Source organism: Triturus cristatus, chromosome 3_1, assembly GCF_964204655.1.
Source record: "Triturus cristatus chromosome 3_1, aTriCri1.1, whole genome shotgun sequence".
NCBI lineage: Eukaryota > Metazoa > Chordata > Amphibia > Caudata > Salamandridae > Triturus > Triturus cristatus.
The window spans coordinates 853,655,676-853,671,541 of NC_140583.1; the positions used below are offsets into that span (position 1 = coordinate 853,655,676).

The 15,866-nt window shown below is 44.0% G+C and overlaps 1 protein-coding gene across 1 annotated transcript in view; it reads left to right on the forward strand.

Moving 5' to 3' along the window:
- The window catches only part of LOC146861181 (dynein axonemal heavy chain 11-like), a 2,741,463-nt gene that overhangs the window by 1,489,943 nt on the left and 1,235,654 nt on the right, over positions 1–15,866 (forward strand). The window lies entirely within an intron of this gene.

Consider the following 15,866-nt stretch of genomic DNA (forward strand, 5'->3'; position numbering starts at 1 on the left):
TTCGTCAAGCGGGGGCCGAGAAAAAGGGGGGGTCCCAAAATGTGTTTTCCCCATGCATTTTTCCATAGGACCTTTAGTCGCAGCTACAGCCTGAACGGCTGAACAGAATTACGTGAAATTTGGCAAAGAGGTAGCCATAAGGTCAAGGAAGTGCCTTTTGCAGGTCTGGTGTAAATGTGTTCAGTATTCCCTGAGAAAATAGCATTTAAAAGCATATCAATATCTATATGCGCGCACCGTGCGCGCACAGTGCGCGCACCCTGCCGTGCGCGAGCACAATTCTGATTGGATGTTAGATGTCGGTAAACATTCGAATTGGTCGAAACCAGGAAGTGTCGGCCGCCATTTTGTCTCTCGCAGTCTGAGGGGGAGGAAAAAAAAGGTGGGGAACGTGAAAAGGGGGCAGAGTGGACAGTTCCTGACCCCCTACCCTTGGTCAGGGGGTCACAGAAGGACCCCCAAGGGAGAAAAAAAATAATAATTAAATCGCGAGGTGCGCGCACCGCGCGCGCATGGCACGCACTGCGAACCGTGGGTGCTCGGTGCAAAGCGCACCGAGCGCCCACAGCGTGCGCACGGTGCGCGAAGTGCACCGTGCGCGCACCGTGCGCGCACGGTGAAAAATCTGAAGAAAAAAAAATTTATAAATACATAACTTCAACACGAACATTTGTAGGGGGAAGGGATGCACACCATTATACCATAGTTTATACTAACTTGTCCATACGTCCTTGAATGTGCGTGCAGCTTGGTATAAGTGCCTTGCCCAATTGACACCTTGAAGATAAACATCATTGAAAAATGGAACGCGTGTGCGCCCCAAACCAAACGCACTGCGAGAAGTGCTGCATTAGCAAAAATTAAATTAATTCATTTTGAACATTATTTAACTTGTTTCATTCATCCTTGTACTCTTCTGATTGATTCAAACTCTCGTTGATTTGTAATTCCCATGCGGCATCGTGCGCCTATTTTCCAAACTTCTAATGTTCTGACTGTGTCCCTCCGGACCTCTTGAAAGAACACGAAAGATGCGAGGTTCATCAAAGGCAGTGTTTGCACCCGCAGGATGACAAGAATTTAAAAGACGAAACTACAACTCCCAATGCGATCATCGGAACATCCACGTTCATCTTGTGAAGTCAGTGTCAAAAAGTATATGAATGAACTTCGGAGTCTGTTATGGTGTATATAATGACAGTATTTTTGCATTTTAGCTGGATTTTCAAACAGTGAATTTGAGTTGTGTTGATCATATTGCATTATGGGACATGCAGTATTTACCCTATGAATAATTCATCAGGTCACCTCGTAGGACGGAAAGTCTGAACAGCTGCGTGATTGGGAGGGATTTAAAAACGCAAGGGAGTGTGGGACGAAAAAGATTTTGGTGTGAAAAGAAGGACGCGTTGTTTTTAATCCTTTTTACGGCAGGTATGTGTGTTTCTACAAACAAGAACTGACAATGTTTGCTATTTTAATGTGGCATAATGGGAATCGTTTGTCAATGTGTGTAGCATGGGGAGAAAGGAAGATGTTGGTGATAATTTGAAAGGGCACATACAGTACTTCCGTGAGGATAGACTAACGGCTGTTGTACTAAGCGAGGGAGGGAGACACGTCATTTTATTTTTAAAGCATGTTGTCCACAATGAAGGGAGACTGGTGGTTAAATGACGGGGAATCAATGAGGGTAATACAAAATTGAGTTCATAAGCCAATATTGGTATGAACTAACTGCATTTGAAATCGTAAAAAGAGTGATTTAACATATTGAGGCAGCATAATCGATAATGATTGTTTGTTATTTCTGTCGTTGTTCACAGTGACCCCTGACGAAGGGCATTCGTTTGCCCGAAATGCATTGGGTTTTATTTAATAAACACTGCCTTTGATGAACCTCGCATCTTTCGTGTTCTTTCAAGAGGTCCGGAGGGACACAGTCAGAACATTAGAAGTTTGGAAAATAGGCGCACGATGCCGCATGGGAATTACAAATCAACGAGAGTTTGAATCAATCAGAAGAGTACAAGGATGAATGAAACAAGTTAAATAATGTTCAAAATGAATTAATTTAATTTTTGCTAATGCAGCACTTCTCGCAGTGCGTTTGGTTTGGGGCGCACACGCGTTCCATTTTTCAATGATAAATACATAACTTAGCATTTAGAAAACCGTACAAATTCACTGAAAAAACCATAGGTTTCACACACGTTATAGTTACGAATTAGCATTTAAAAAACCTTGCAAATTCACTTAAAAAACCATAGGTTTCACACATGTTATAGTTAGCTGGACATTTCACTCGTAAAAAAACCAATGAAATTCCCCCGTTATAGTTAGTGCAGGCAACTATAACTCACGCGACCGCAATCCTCTGCTGATGACGTCAGATATTACATCACTGATGACATATGTGTCTTTATGAAAAATAAATATTTGTAATATATGTATAGCTAAAGATTAATGGAAGAAGACATGGGTAAATAAGTGTCTAAATACAGTGATGTAATATCTGACGTCATCAGCAGAGGATTGCGGTCGCGTGAGTTATAGTTGCCTGCACTAACTATAACGGGGGAATTTCATTGTTTTTTTACGAGTGAAATGTCCAGTTAACTATAACATGTGTGAAACCTATGGTTTTTTAAGTGAATTTGCAAGGTTTTTTAAATGCTAATTCGTAAGTATAACGTGTGTGAAACCTATGTTTTTTTCAGTGAATATATATATATATATATATATATATATATATATATATATATATATATGAACACCAAGGGAACGCTCCTTCTGGTTGCTGGGACCCAAGGGAGTTGGCGCACACGCCGGCGGAGCACACCGGAAATTCAATATTTCAAAATGCTTGGATAACGTGCGCTCTCAGGAACAAACAGTCCAAAGTAAGCGGAGAAACGGGTGTTTATTCACAACGCGTTTCGACTCTAACAAGTCTTGATCACGTGAATATATATATTATCTACTGGCGGTCGCCAGTAGATAGTTATAGTTAGGACCGTGTTTCCATAGGAAATTCGCAACATTCTATTTGAAATAACTTTGGCGCCGGTTGACGAATCCTCGCGAAATTTTCAAAATAGGTGGGGCGCTCCGCTCCGCTCCTACCCTGAAAGTCTCGGGGGGATTCGTCAAGCGGGGGCTGAGAAAAAAGGGGGGTCCCAAAACGCGTTTTCCCCATGCAATTTTCCATAGGGACCTTTAGTCCAAGGTACAGCCCGGACGGCTGAACAGAATTACTTGAAATTTGGCAAAGAGGTAGTCCTCAGGTCAGGCATGTGCCTTTTGCATATATGATGTCAATCTGTTCAGTAGTTCCTGAGAAAATCAAAAGTAAAATCACATACATATCTGGGCGGAGCCTAACCATACATCTCATCGTGAGATCTGATTGGCTGTCAGTACTTCATCCAAGAAGTGTTGGCAGCCATCTTGGGACCAATATACATGATAGCACCTCATTAAAAAGCATTGCAGTTAATAGAAGGTTTTAAGACTTTAGTTACATTATAAATCATTTGTTGATGGTACCATACTCATTTTAGGAATTGTGGTGTGTTCTAAGGTGATTTTACCATGTGAAAAAGCCTTCTGCTGTGATATCACGAACCATGTTTGAGAGAAAACTATTTTCTCATACTTTTCCCACAGAGTTTTGGAAGGTGATCTATAAGCTAAACTGAGAGCATGTAATACTTTTTATTTTACTCTCTGGAAGGAGACGAACCTCACTTGAGAGTCACAGCGTGCTCCTGGCTGAGCCCAATGCTGTGTTACACCCACCAGTGCCCGCCGATTGCCTCACACCTCTGTGTTGTATTCCACCAGCTAGTGCATATGCTATGACACTCTCTAGCCCATGTGCACTGTAACACCACCCCGTGAATATGTCATGCCACACTTGCCTTCGCACGGGTTATATTGCCCCATCTAACGTGCCTTCCTCGATGTGTATGTTATAACGCACAGCGCTATGCCATACATATTACAATCTGGGATCCATATCTTTGTCACAGTGCATATGCAAAGTTACACTCCCCAGCACATATTTTATATTACAACTTTAGAGACTAGTTATGTTACACAACACTGCCCTGTGCATATAACACTCCAAGGCGCATATCGCATAGCACGCGCTAGTGCCTGTGCTATCTGGTGCTCTCCAATGAATCTGTCATTGCCACAATGTATTGCATATTATATTTCACATCCCGGTTCATCTTATATCACACTTTTTGGTGCATAGTTTATACCATATACTACATCTAGTTTTCATTTTCAATCGTGCTCTCAGGACTATGTTCTATATAACACTGCGTCCACTTACCCTTTTCACGGGCATTCAATTTTGCGATGGGAGTGGAGGGTCAGGGGGTGTTTCTGCCAAGTGAGCCCGGAGTCACAGTCCCAAACGTCCTCTTCTTCCTGAATAAAAGTGAGATTATGCTGCATACTTGTTCATATTTTAAGTACTTCACACAGACACACATTTTAAAAACAATAAAATTCCTAATACCCACCTTCTCTGAACAGTTAGCTTGCTGCCCCATCCACCTCCTACCTATCCTCTGCTGTCTGAATCCATGGACTAGCCTCCTCCCTCCTGCCATGCATGGTCTGATATGCAGCCACTGCCCTCCATTTAGCATGATGTACCAGTCCACTCCTCCTGCCCTCCATTGCCCAATTCTATGGTCCATCATTGACCTTCTGCTTAGCCTCTGTGCTTAGCTTGCTGCCCCTATTCTCCTACCCCCTGCCCTCCGATGTCTTTGTGCATGCCCCTGCTCCATCCTTTTTGCCCACTATGTTCCATGGACCTGCCACTCCTATCTACTCTGAGGGTTCTGTTGAGCTGCCACTCCCCTCCCACCTGCCTAGCATTGTCAGATGACTGTAACCTGTCCCTGCCACATCCACCCTGCCTGTCCACATGCCATGCCCCTATCCCCTTCCTCCTGTCCTCCATAGTCCATTTTACTGCCACACCCTTCTGCCCTCCCTGATCTGTTGTGCTGCAACTGCTCCTCCTGCCTGCCCCGCGCGGTCTGTTGTGAGGCCCCTTCCCCTGAACTCTCTTGTCTGTGCCCAGGTCCTGACCCTCCCTTCTATCCTCCATGGTCCTTTGTGCATGCCCCTGCACCCTCCTTCTTGCCCATCATAGCCATTGTGCTGCCACTAACCCTCCCGCTTGCCATGCATGGTCTTCTGTGCTGCCATGGCCCCTCCCACCTTCCCTGTGTGGTCAGCTAGCTGCCCCTGACCCCCTCCCTCCTTCCCTCCGTGGTCTGCGTGTATGCCACCATAGTCTCATTGTTGCTCTCCATGGTGTGTCTTGTTTCTAGTGCCCATCCTGCCTGACCTCCATGATCATCTTGCTGCTCCTGCCCTGCCACCTTGCCCCCAGCCCTCTGTTTCCATGTGCAGACCCCCTATTCCCTCCCTCCCGGCTTGTCTGTTCCATTGTAATGCCCCTGATCCGTCCCTCCTGGCCTTTATGGTCTGTTATGCTGCAGCTTTCTCTCCTGTCTGTCCATTATGGTCAGCTAGCTACCATTGCCTCTTTCCCATCTGTTCTCTGTTGTCCATGTGCATGGTCCTGTCCCCTCCCTATTGCTTTCTATGGATTGTTGTGCTGCACTCCCGTCCCGCATGCGCTGTGTGGTGTATTGTGCTGCTGCAAACCCTGATGCCTGCCCTGTAGTGTCAGTTTGGTGCACCTCTCCATGTCCCTCCTGTCCTCTGTTATCCGAGTCCATGTCCCTACCCCAATTCCTCCTGCCTACCATGATTCAATGTACCATACTTGCGAACATTTTGAACTTGGTAGGAGGGAGATTTTGAAAAAAAACTGGGGTATTGATTTTCCCCTTTGAGTTACATTGAAAAAGAGGAGATTGTAGACAGGAGACAGATCATTTGAGCTTAAAAACATTGGACGTTTCCTGGCTGAAACGGGTCTGTTGGCATGTATGGTTGTACTACCACTGCCTCTTCCTTCTGCCCACAATGGTCTATTATATTGCCACAGCCTCTCTTGCCAGTCCTGTATTGTTGGTTTGTTGCCCCTGCCCCCCTTTCCACTGCCCTCCATAGTCTGTTGTGCTGCCACTGTCCTTCCTGCCTGCCCAGTGTGGTCAAATTGTTGCCTCTGCACTCTCCTACCTGCCTTCAATTTTCAGAGTCCGTGCCCCTGGCCTCTGCCTCTCAACAGTATCCCAATGAACAACTAGATTTCTAACATTCTATATTTATTACAAAAGCGTGGAACGCCTGACGTCATCTTGATGTAATCAAAACTGTAATACCTAGAGTATTTCCTTTAGAAATTACATATATGAAAGGGTCTTATGTGCATCAAAATTATGGTTAGTGCTCTAAAAAACTAAAATGAGGACATATTTTCTGAGTTTTCAAATAGCGACAAAGAACTTTTAAATTATTTGTAATCTTTATGTTTTTTTATCCAGTTGACCACTTGATTAAATGTTGCACCTTGGCGAGAGGATGTGTTGTTACTTCCAGAGCTGCAGACTGTGCAACTGGGGAACCAGGTTGGAGTTTCTGCTTCAGCTCAGCATTCTGTGATTGTGGTCAAATCACTTAATCTCCCCATGTCTACAACCAAAATGAATTTGATCTTGTGTGATGTAACCAATGCTCATGTAAAGCATTCCAATACCTGACAAGTCTGCACTATATAAAACTGCAAATACACAAAAAATAAGTGTTTTGCAAACTTCTGTCATTGGGCTACATGTGGGCTACATCTGGGTGATATTTGTGCTGCATTTAGGCTCTTTTGTGTCTGGTGGCCATCTTGGGAGATTTATTTGTTATGAAGTGTCCTAATTTCCTCATTTACTGTAGTCTCCTCAGTAGGAAATGCTTTCAGTTTTTTACTTTGATTCCATCAAGAAGGTATTCAGATATGTCACACATTTGCCATAAATTCTGAATGTTAGCACTCTAGTTGCTCATTAGATCACTGTAGTAAAGCTACTGCTCACCACGGAAGTCTGCTGCTGGTATTAAAAGTGCATGTTTCAGTCTGCATATCAGAATTTTTTTATGAAATAGAAGAGGATTTGAGAAGTCACTCAAAATGTGCCCTAATTTTTCTTTCTTCAGCACTAATCATAATTTCTATGGCAAAATGAACCCCCTCATTGTGTTCCTTTTTAAATTAAATGTTTTAAGTGTTACCAATTTATTCCATTCAAGATGGCTTCAGGTGTGCCATACTTTTGTCATAAGTAAGACAGTAAGCGCTCTAGTTGTTCTTAAGAACACTCTGGGACATTCTGTCATTAGGCTATACTTGGGCTACATCTGGGTGATATATGTGGGCTACATTTGGGCTCCTTTGTCTCTGGTGGCCATCTTGGGAGATTTATTTGTTATGAAGTTTCCGAATTTCCTCATTTACTGCAGTCTCCTCAGTGGGAATACTTTCAGTTTTTTTTTTGGTTCCATCAAGAAGGCATTCCGATGTGTCACACATTTGCCATAAATTCTGAATGTTAGCACTCTAGTTGCTCATTAGATCACTTTAGTAAAACTACTGCTCACCAGGGAAGTCTGCTGCTGGTATTCAAAGTGCATGTGTCAGTCTGCATGTCAGAATTTGTTTATGAAATAGAAGAGGACTTGAGAAGTCAAAATGTGCTCTAATTTTTCTTTCTGCAGAACTAATCATAATTTCTATGGCAAAATGAACCCCCTCATTGTGTTCCTTTGTAAATTAAATGTTTTAAGTGTTACCACTTTATTCCATTCAAGATGGCTTCAGGTGTGCCATACTTTTGTCATAAGTAAGCGCTCTAGTTGTTCTTAAGAACACTCTGGGACACTCTGTCATTGGGCTATACTTGGGATACATCTGGTTGATATTTGGGCTACCTTTGGGCTCTTTTGTCTCTGTTGGCCATTTTGGGAGACTTATTTGTTATGATGTTTCCTAATTTCCTCATTTACTACAGTCTCCTCAGTAGGAAATACTTTCAGTTTTTTACGTTGATTCCATCAAGAAGGCAGCGCCCCATTAGTTTTGAAAATTTCACGAAGATAAGTCAACCGGCGCCAAAGTTATTCAAAATAGAATTTTCAGATTTCCTATGGGAACTCGGTCCTAACTATAACTATCTACTGGCGACCGCCAGTAGATAATATATATATATACATATTACCTACTGGCGGTCCTTATTAGGACCTATTATCCATAAGAAATCCGCAACATATATATATATATATATATATATATATATATATATATATATATATATATATATATATATTATCTACTGGCGGTCGCCAGTAGATAGTTATAGTTACAACCTAGTTTCCACAGGAAATCTCAAAATTCCATTTTGAATAACTTTGGCGCCGGTTGACGAATCCTCGCGAAATTTTCAAAACTAATGGGGCGCTCCATTCAGCTCCTACCCTGAAAGTCTCGGGGTGATTCGTCAAGCGGGGGCCGAGAAAAAGGGGGGGTCCCAAAACGTGTTTTCCCCATGCATTTTTCCATAGGACATTTAGTCGCAGCTACAGCCTGAACGGCTGAACAGAATTACGTGAAATTTGGCAAAGAGGTAGCCATAAGGTCAAGGAAGTGCCTTTTGCAGGTCTGGTGTAAATGTGTTCAGTATTCCCTGAGAAAATAGCATTTAAAAGCATATCAATATCTATACGCGTGCACCGTGCGCGCACAGTGCGCGCACCCTGCCGTGCGCGAGCGCAATTCTGATTGGATGTTAGATGTCGGTAAACATTCGAATCGGTCGAAACCAGGAAGTGTCGGCCGCCATTTTGTCTCTCGCAGTCTGAGGGGGAGAAAAAAAAAGGTGGGGAACGTGAAAAGGGCGGCAGAGTGGACAGTTCCTGACCCCCTACCCTTGGTCAGGGGGTCACAGAAGGACCCCCAAGGGAGAAAAAAAATAATAATTAAATCGTGAGGTGCGCGCACCGCGCGCGCATGGCACGCACTGCGAACCGTGGGTGCTCGGTGCGCGAAGTGCACGGTGCGCGCACGGTGCGCGCACGGTGAAAAACCTGAAGAAAAAAAAAATGTATAAATACATAACTTAGCATTTAAAAAACCGTACAAATTCACTGAAAAAACCATAGGTTTCACACACGTTATAGTTACGAATTAGCATTTAAAAAACCTTGCAAATTCACTTAAAAAACCATAGGTTTCACACATGTTATAGTTAGCTGGACATTTCACTTGTAAAAAAACCAATGAAATTCCCCCGTTATAGTTAGTGCAGGCAACTATAACTCACGCGACCGCAATCCTCTGCTGATGACGTCAGATATTACATCACTGATGACATATGTGTCTTTATGAAAAATAAATATTTGTAATATATGTATAGCTAAAGATTAATGGAAGAAGACATGGGTAAATAAGTGTCTAAATACAGTGATGTAATATCTGACGTCATCAGCAGAGGATTGCGGTCGCGTGAGTTATAGTTGCCTGCACTAACTATAACGGGGGAATTTCATTGTTTTTTTACGAGTGAAATGTCCAGTTAACTATAACATGTGTGAAACCTATGGTTTTTTAAGTGAATTTGCAAGCTTTTTTAAATGCTAATTCGTAAGTATAACGTGTGTGAAACCTATGGTTTTTTCAGTGAATATATATATATATATATATATATATATATATATATATATATATATATATGAACACCAAGGGAACGCTCCTTCTGGTTGCTGGGACCCAAGGGAGTTGGCGCACACGCCGGCGGAGCACACCGGAAATTCAATATTTCAAAATGCTTGGATAACGTGCGCTCTCAGGAACAAACAGTCCAAAGTAAGCGGAGAAACGGGTGTTTATTCACAACGCGTTTCGACTCTAACAAGTCTTGATCACGTGAATATATATATTATCTACTGGCGGTCGCCAGTAGATAGTTATAGTTAGGACCGTGTTTCCATAGGATATCCGCAACATTCTATTTGAAATAACTTTAGCGCCGGTTGACGAATCCTCGCGAAATTTTCAAAATAGGTGGGGCGCTCCGCTCCTACCCTGAAAGTCTCGGGGGGATTCGTCAAGCGGGGGCTGAGAAAAAAGGGGGGTCCCAAAACGCGTTTTCCCCATGCAATTTTCCATAGGGACCTTTAGTCCAAGGTACAGCCCGGACGGCTGAACAGAATTACTTGAAATTTGGCAAAGAGGTAGTCCTCAGGTCAGGCATGTGCCTTTTGCATATATGATGTCAATCTGTTCAGTAGTTCCTGAGAAAATCAAAAGTAAAATCACATACATATCTGGGTGGAGCCTAACCATACATCTCATCGTGAGATCTGATTGGCTGTCAGTACTTCATCCAAGAAGTGTTGGCAGCCATCTTGGGACCAATATACATGATAGCACCTCATTAAAAAGCATTGCAGTTAATAGAAGGTTTTAAGACTTTAGTTACATTATAAATCATTTGTTGATGGTACCATACTCATTTTAGGAATTGTGGTGTGTTCTAAGGTGATTTTACCATGTGAAAAAGCCTTCTGCTGTGATATCACGAACCATGTTTGAGAGAAAACTATTTTCTCATACTTTTCCCACAGAGGTTTGGAAGGTGATCTATAAGCTAAACTGAGAGCATATTTTCTGTAAATTCACATTATCTTTCTCAGTCATGTAAGAATGAAGTCTGACATTCTCAGTAAAACATGTACATCCAACAAGGGCAGAGACTGTCAGTTGATTCCTTTGTGTTCTACTGCAGCTTCCCAGAGTGCTCTAAAGAACAACTAGAGCGCGAACAGTCTTACTTATGACAAAAGTATGGCACACCTGAAGCCATCTTGATTGGAATAAAGTGGTAACACTTAAAACATTTAATTTACAAAGGAACAAAATGAGGAGGTTCATTTTGCCATATAAATTATGATTAGTGCTGCAGAAAGAAAAACTAGGATGTAGCCCAAGTATAGCCCAATGACAGAATGTCCCAGAGTGTTCTTAAGAACAACTAGAGCGCTTACTGTCTTACTTATGACAAAAGTATGGCACACCTGAAGCCATCTTGATTGGAATAAACTGGTAACACTTAAAACATTTAATTTAAAAAGGAACACAATGAGGGGGTTCATTTTGCCATAGAAATTATGAATAGTGCTGAAGAAAGAAAAATGAGGGCACATTTTGAGTGACTTCTCAAATCCTCTTCTATTTCATAAAAAAAATCTGATATGCAGACTGAAACATGCACTTCTAATACTAGCAGCAGACTTCCGTGGTGAGCAGTAGCTTTACTACAGTGATCTAATGAGCAACTAGAGTTCTAACATTCAGAACATATGGCAAATGTGTGACATATCTGAATACCTTCTTGATGGAATCAAAGTAAAAAACTGAAAGCATTTCCTACTGAGGAGACTGCAGTAAATGAGGAAAGTAGGAAATTTCATAACAAATAAATCTCCTAAAATGGCTACCAGAGACAAAAGAGCCCAAATGTAGCCCAAATATCACCCAGATGTAGTACAAATGTAGCCCAATGACAGAAGTGTGCAAAACACTTATTTTTTGTGCATTTGCAGTTTTATATAGTGCAGACTTGTCAGGTATTGGAGTGCTTTACATGAACATTGGTTACATCACACAAGAACAAATTCATTTTGGTTGTAGACATGGGGAGATTAAGTGATTTGACCAGAATCACAGAATGTTGAGCTGAAGCAGAAACTCCAACCTGGTTCCCCAGTTGCAAAGTCTGCAGCTCTGGAAGTAACACCACACCCTCTCCCCTTGGATGCAACATTTAATCAAGTGGTCAACTGGATAAAAAAACTAAGATTACAAATAATTTAAAAGTTCTTTGTCGCTATTTGAAAACTCAGAAAATATGTCCTCATTTTAGTTTTTTAGAGCACTAACCATAATTTTGATGCAAATAAGACCCTCTCATATATGTAATTTCTAAAGGAAATACTCTAGGCATTACAGTTTTTATTACATCAAGATGACGTCAGGCATTCCACACTTTTGTAATAAATATAGCAATCTAGTTGTTCATTGGGATACTGTTGAGAGGCAGAGGCCAAGGGCACGGACTCTGAAAATTGAAGGCAGGTAGGAGAGTGCAGAGGCAACAATTTGACCACACTAGGCAGGCAGGAAGGGCAATGGCAGCACAACAGACTATGGAGGGCAGTGGAAAGAGGGGCAGGGGCAACAAACCAACAATACAGGACTGGCAAGAGAGGCTGTGGCAATATAATAGACCATTGTGGGCAGAAGGAAGAGGCAGTGGTCATACAACCATACATGCCAACAGACCCGTTTCAGCCAGGAAACGTCCAATGTTTTTAAGCTCAAATGGGCTTTACTTGATCTGTTTCCTGTCTAAAATCTTCTCTTTTTCAATGTAACTCAAAGGGGAAAATCAATACCCCAGTTTTATTTCAAAATCTCCCTCTTACCAAGTTCAAAATGTTCGCAAGTATGGTACATTGGATCATGGTAGGCAGGAGGAATTGGGGTAGGGACATGGACTCGGATAACAGAGGACAGGAGGGACATTGAGAGGTGCACCAAACTGACCCTACAGGGCAGGCATCAGGGTTTGCAGCAGCACAATACACCACACAGGGCATGCGGGACGGGAGTGCAGCACAACAATCCATAGAAAGCAATAGGGAGGGGACAGGACCATGCACATGGACAACAGACAACAGAGGGGAAGAGGCAATGGTAGCTAGCTGACCATAATGGACAGACAGGAGAGAAAGCTGCAGCATAACAGACCATAAAGGGCAGGAGGGACGGATCAGGGGCATTACAATAGAACCGACAAGCCAGGAGGGAGGGAATAGGGGTCTGCACATGGAAACAGAGGGCTGGGGGCAAGGGGGCAGGGCAGGAACAGCAAGAGGACCATGGAGGTCAGGCAGGATGGGCACTAGAAACAAGACACACCATGGAGAGCAACAGTGAGACTATGATGGCATACACACAGACCATGGAGGGAAGGTGGGAGGGGGTCAGGAGCAGCTAGCTGACCACACAGGGAAGGTGGGAGGGGCCATGGCAGCACAGAAGACCATGCATGGCAAGCGGGAGGGTTAGTGGCAGCACAATGGCTATGATGGGCAAGAAGGAGGGTGCAGGGGCATGCACAAAGAACCATGGAGGATAGAAGGGAGGGTCAGGACCTGGGCACAGACAAGAGAGTTCAGGGGAAGGGGCCTCACAACAGACCGTGTGGGGCAGGCAGGAGGAGCAGTTGCAGCACAATAGACCAGGGAGGGCAGAAGGGTGTGGCAGTAAAATGGACCATGGAGGACAGGAGGAAGGGGATAGGGGCATGGCATGTGGACAGGCAGGGTGGAGGTGGCAGGGACAGGTTACAGTCATCTGACAATGATAGGCAGGTGGTAGGGGAGTGGCAGCTCAACAGAACACTCAGAGTAGATAGGAGTGGCAGGTCCATGGAACATGGTGGTCAAAAAGGATAGAGCAGGGGCATGCACAAAGACATCGGAGGGCAGGGGGAAGGAGAATAGGGGCAGCAAGCAAAGCACAGAGGCTAAGCAGGAGGTCAATGATGGTCCATAGAATTGGGCAATGGAGGGCAGGATGTGTGGACTGGTACATCATGCTAAATGCAGGGTAGTGGCAGCACATCAGACCATGCATAGCAGGAGGGAGGAGGCTAGTCCATGGATTCAGACAACAGAGGATAGGGAGGAGGTGGATGGGGCAGCAAGCTAACTGTTCATAGAAGGTGGGTATTAGGAACTTTATTGTTTTTAAAATGTGTGTCTGTGCGAACTACTTAAAATATGAACAAGTATGCAGCATAATCTCACTTTTATTCAGGAAGAAGAGGACGTTTGGGACTGTGACTCCAGGCTCACTTGGCAGAAACATCCCCTGACTCTCCACCCCCCATCGCAAAATGTAATGCCTGTGAAAAGGGTAGGTGGACGCAGTGTTATATAGAACATAGTCCTGAGAGCACGATTGAAAATGAAAACTAGATATAGTATATGGTATAAACTATGCACCAAAAAGTGTGATATAAGATGAACCGGGGCATGAAATATAATATGCAATACATTGTGCGCAATGACAGATTCATTGGAGTGCGCGAGATGGCACAGGCACTAGCGCTTGCTATGTGATATGCGCCTTGGAGTGTAATATGCACAGGGCAGTGTTGTGTAACCTAAGTAGTCTCTAAAGTTGTAATATAAAATATGTGCTGGGTAGTGTAACATTGCATATGACTGTGACAAAGATATGGATCCCAGATTGTAATATGTATGGCATAGCGCTGTGCTTTATAACATAGGCATCGAGGAAGGCACGTTAGATGGGGCAATATAACCCGTGCGAAGGCAAGTGTGGCATGACATATTCACGGGGTGGTGTTACAGTGCACATGGGCTAGAGAGTGTCATAGCATACGCACTAGCTGGTGGAATACAACACAGAGGTGTGTGGCACTCGGCGGGCACTGGTGGGTGTAACACAGCATTGGGCTCAGCCAGGAGCACGCTGTGACTCTCAAGTGAGGTTTGTCTCCTTTCCAGAGAGTAAAATAAAAAGCATTACACATGCGGCGGTGGATGTGTGTTTTATTAACCGTGAGGGGGTTTCTTGCATAGTTTGGTCGAATTTTTGTCGAATCCCCTTTGAATGGCTTGGTGTGCATGTGTATTAAATGTGCCCGTCAATAGCTACCCATGTTTGTATAAATAAACGACAAGGGTGTCTACTTGGAGAGTACCCACCAGCGGGGGCGCCGGGATTAGGCACGGTAGGGTGTCAGACATGTCAGAGCTTCACTAGCGGTGTGAATACATTCTACGTGGATTCATTGTATGCATAGTCGCCTTTTAATGAATATCACGCAAATCGTCATGGTGATAGGTACATACGGTTTGTCCAGCATGTCCTAGGTGTTTCTATAAATATATATATTTTTTTTTAAATAAAAAACAAAGGCCGGCCCCGGGGGATGGGGTAAGTGGCCTGAGGAGGGGGGCAACACAGCCCCCCTCCTAAAGAATATTTTTTTTTTAAAAAAGGCCATGACCTGGGGGTTGGGGTCCACGGGGCCGATTAAGGCCTTGGGAGGGCCAAATTATTTTTTTTCACCAAAAAAAATTAGGGTGCAGGCCCTGGGGGTTGGGGTCCCCAGGGCTAATAAATTAGAAAAAGAAAGAGGGCCACACAGCCCTCCTTCTTAAAAATAAATAAATAAAAGACCGGCATCGCACTGGAGGCCAGGCCCCCTCCTTGCAGCACTCTGCAAACGCGCCCCCTGGCCAGTTGTAAGTTGAGGAATTAATTCCCCTTCAATACTGAGGGTCCCTGAGTGCCAACTAGCCCAATAGGTATCTCCAGTATGCGCCAGGGAGCTGCGTTGCAGACAGGTGTTCTGAGGCCACGCCCCTTTTTACACCTCCATGCAACGCAGGTCTGTGGCGCTTACTGGAGGTACCTAGTGGGCTAGTTTGACCCTAGGGACCCTTAGGATTCAAGGGGACTTAATCTCTCAACTCAGAACGCCCACAGGCCCAGTGGCGCGATTTTAAGTTGGGGAAATAATTCCCTTTCAATCCTGAGGGACCCTGGGGTCCAACTATCCCACCAGGTGCTTCCAGTAAGCACCACTGCTCTGCGTTGCAGAGAGGTGGTGCAGGCCGTGCCACTTTTTACACCTCTCTGCAACGCAGCTCTGTGGCGCTTACTGGAGGTACCTAGTGGTCTAGTTGGACCCTACGGACCCTCAGGATTCAAGGGGACTTAATCTCCCAACTTAAAACGGCTACAGGGCGTGTTTACACCGTGGGGAAGGGAGGGGACA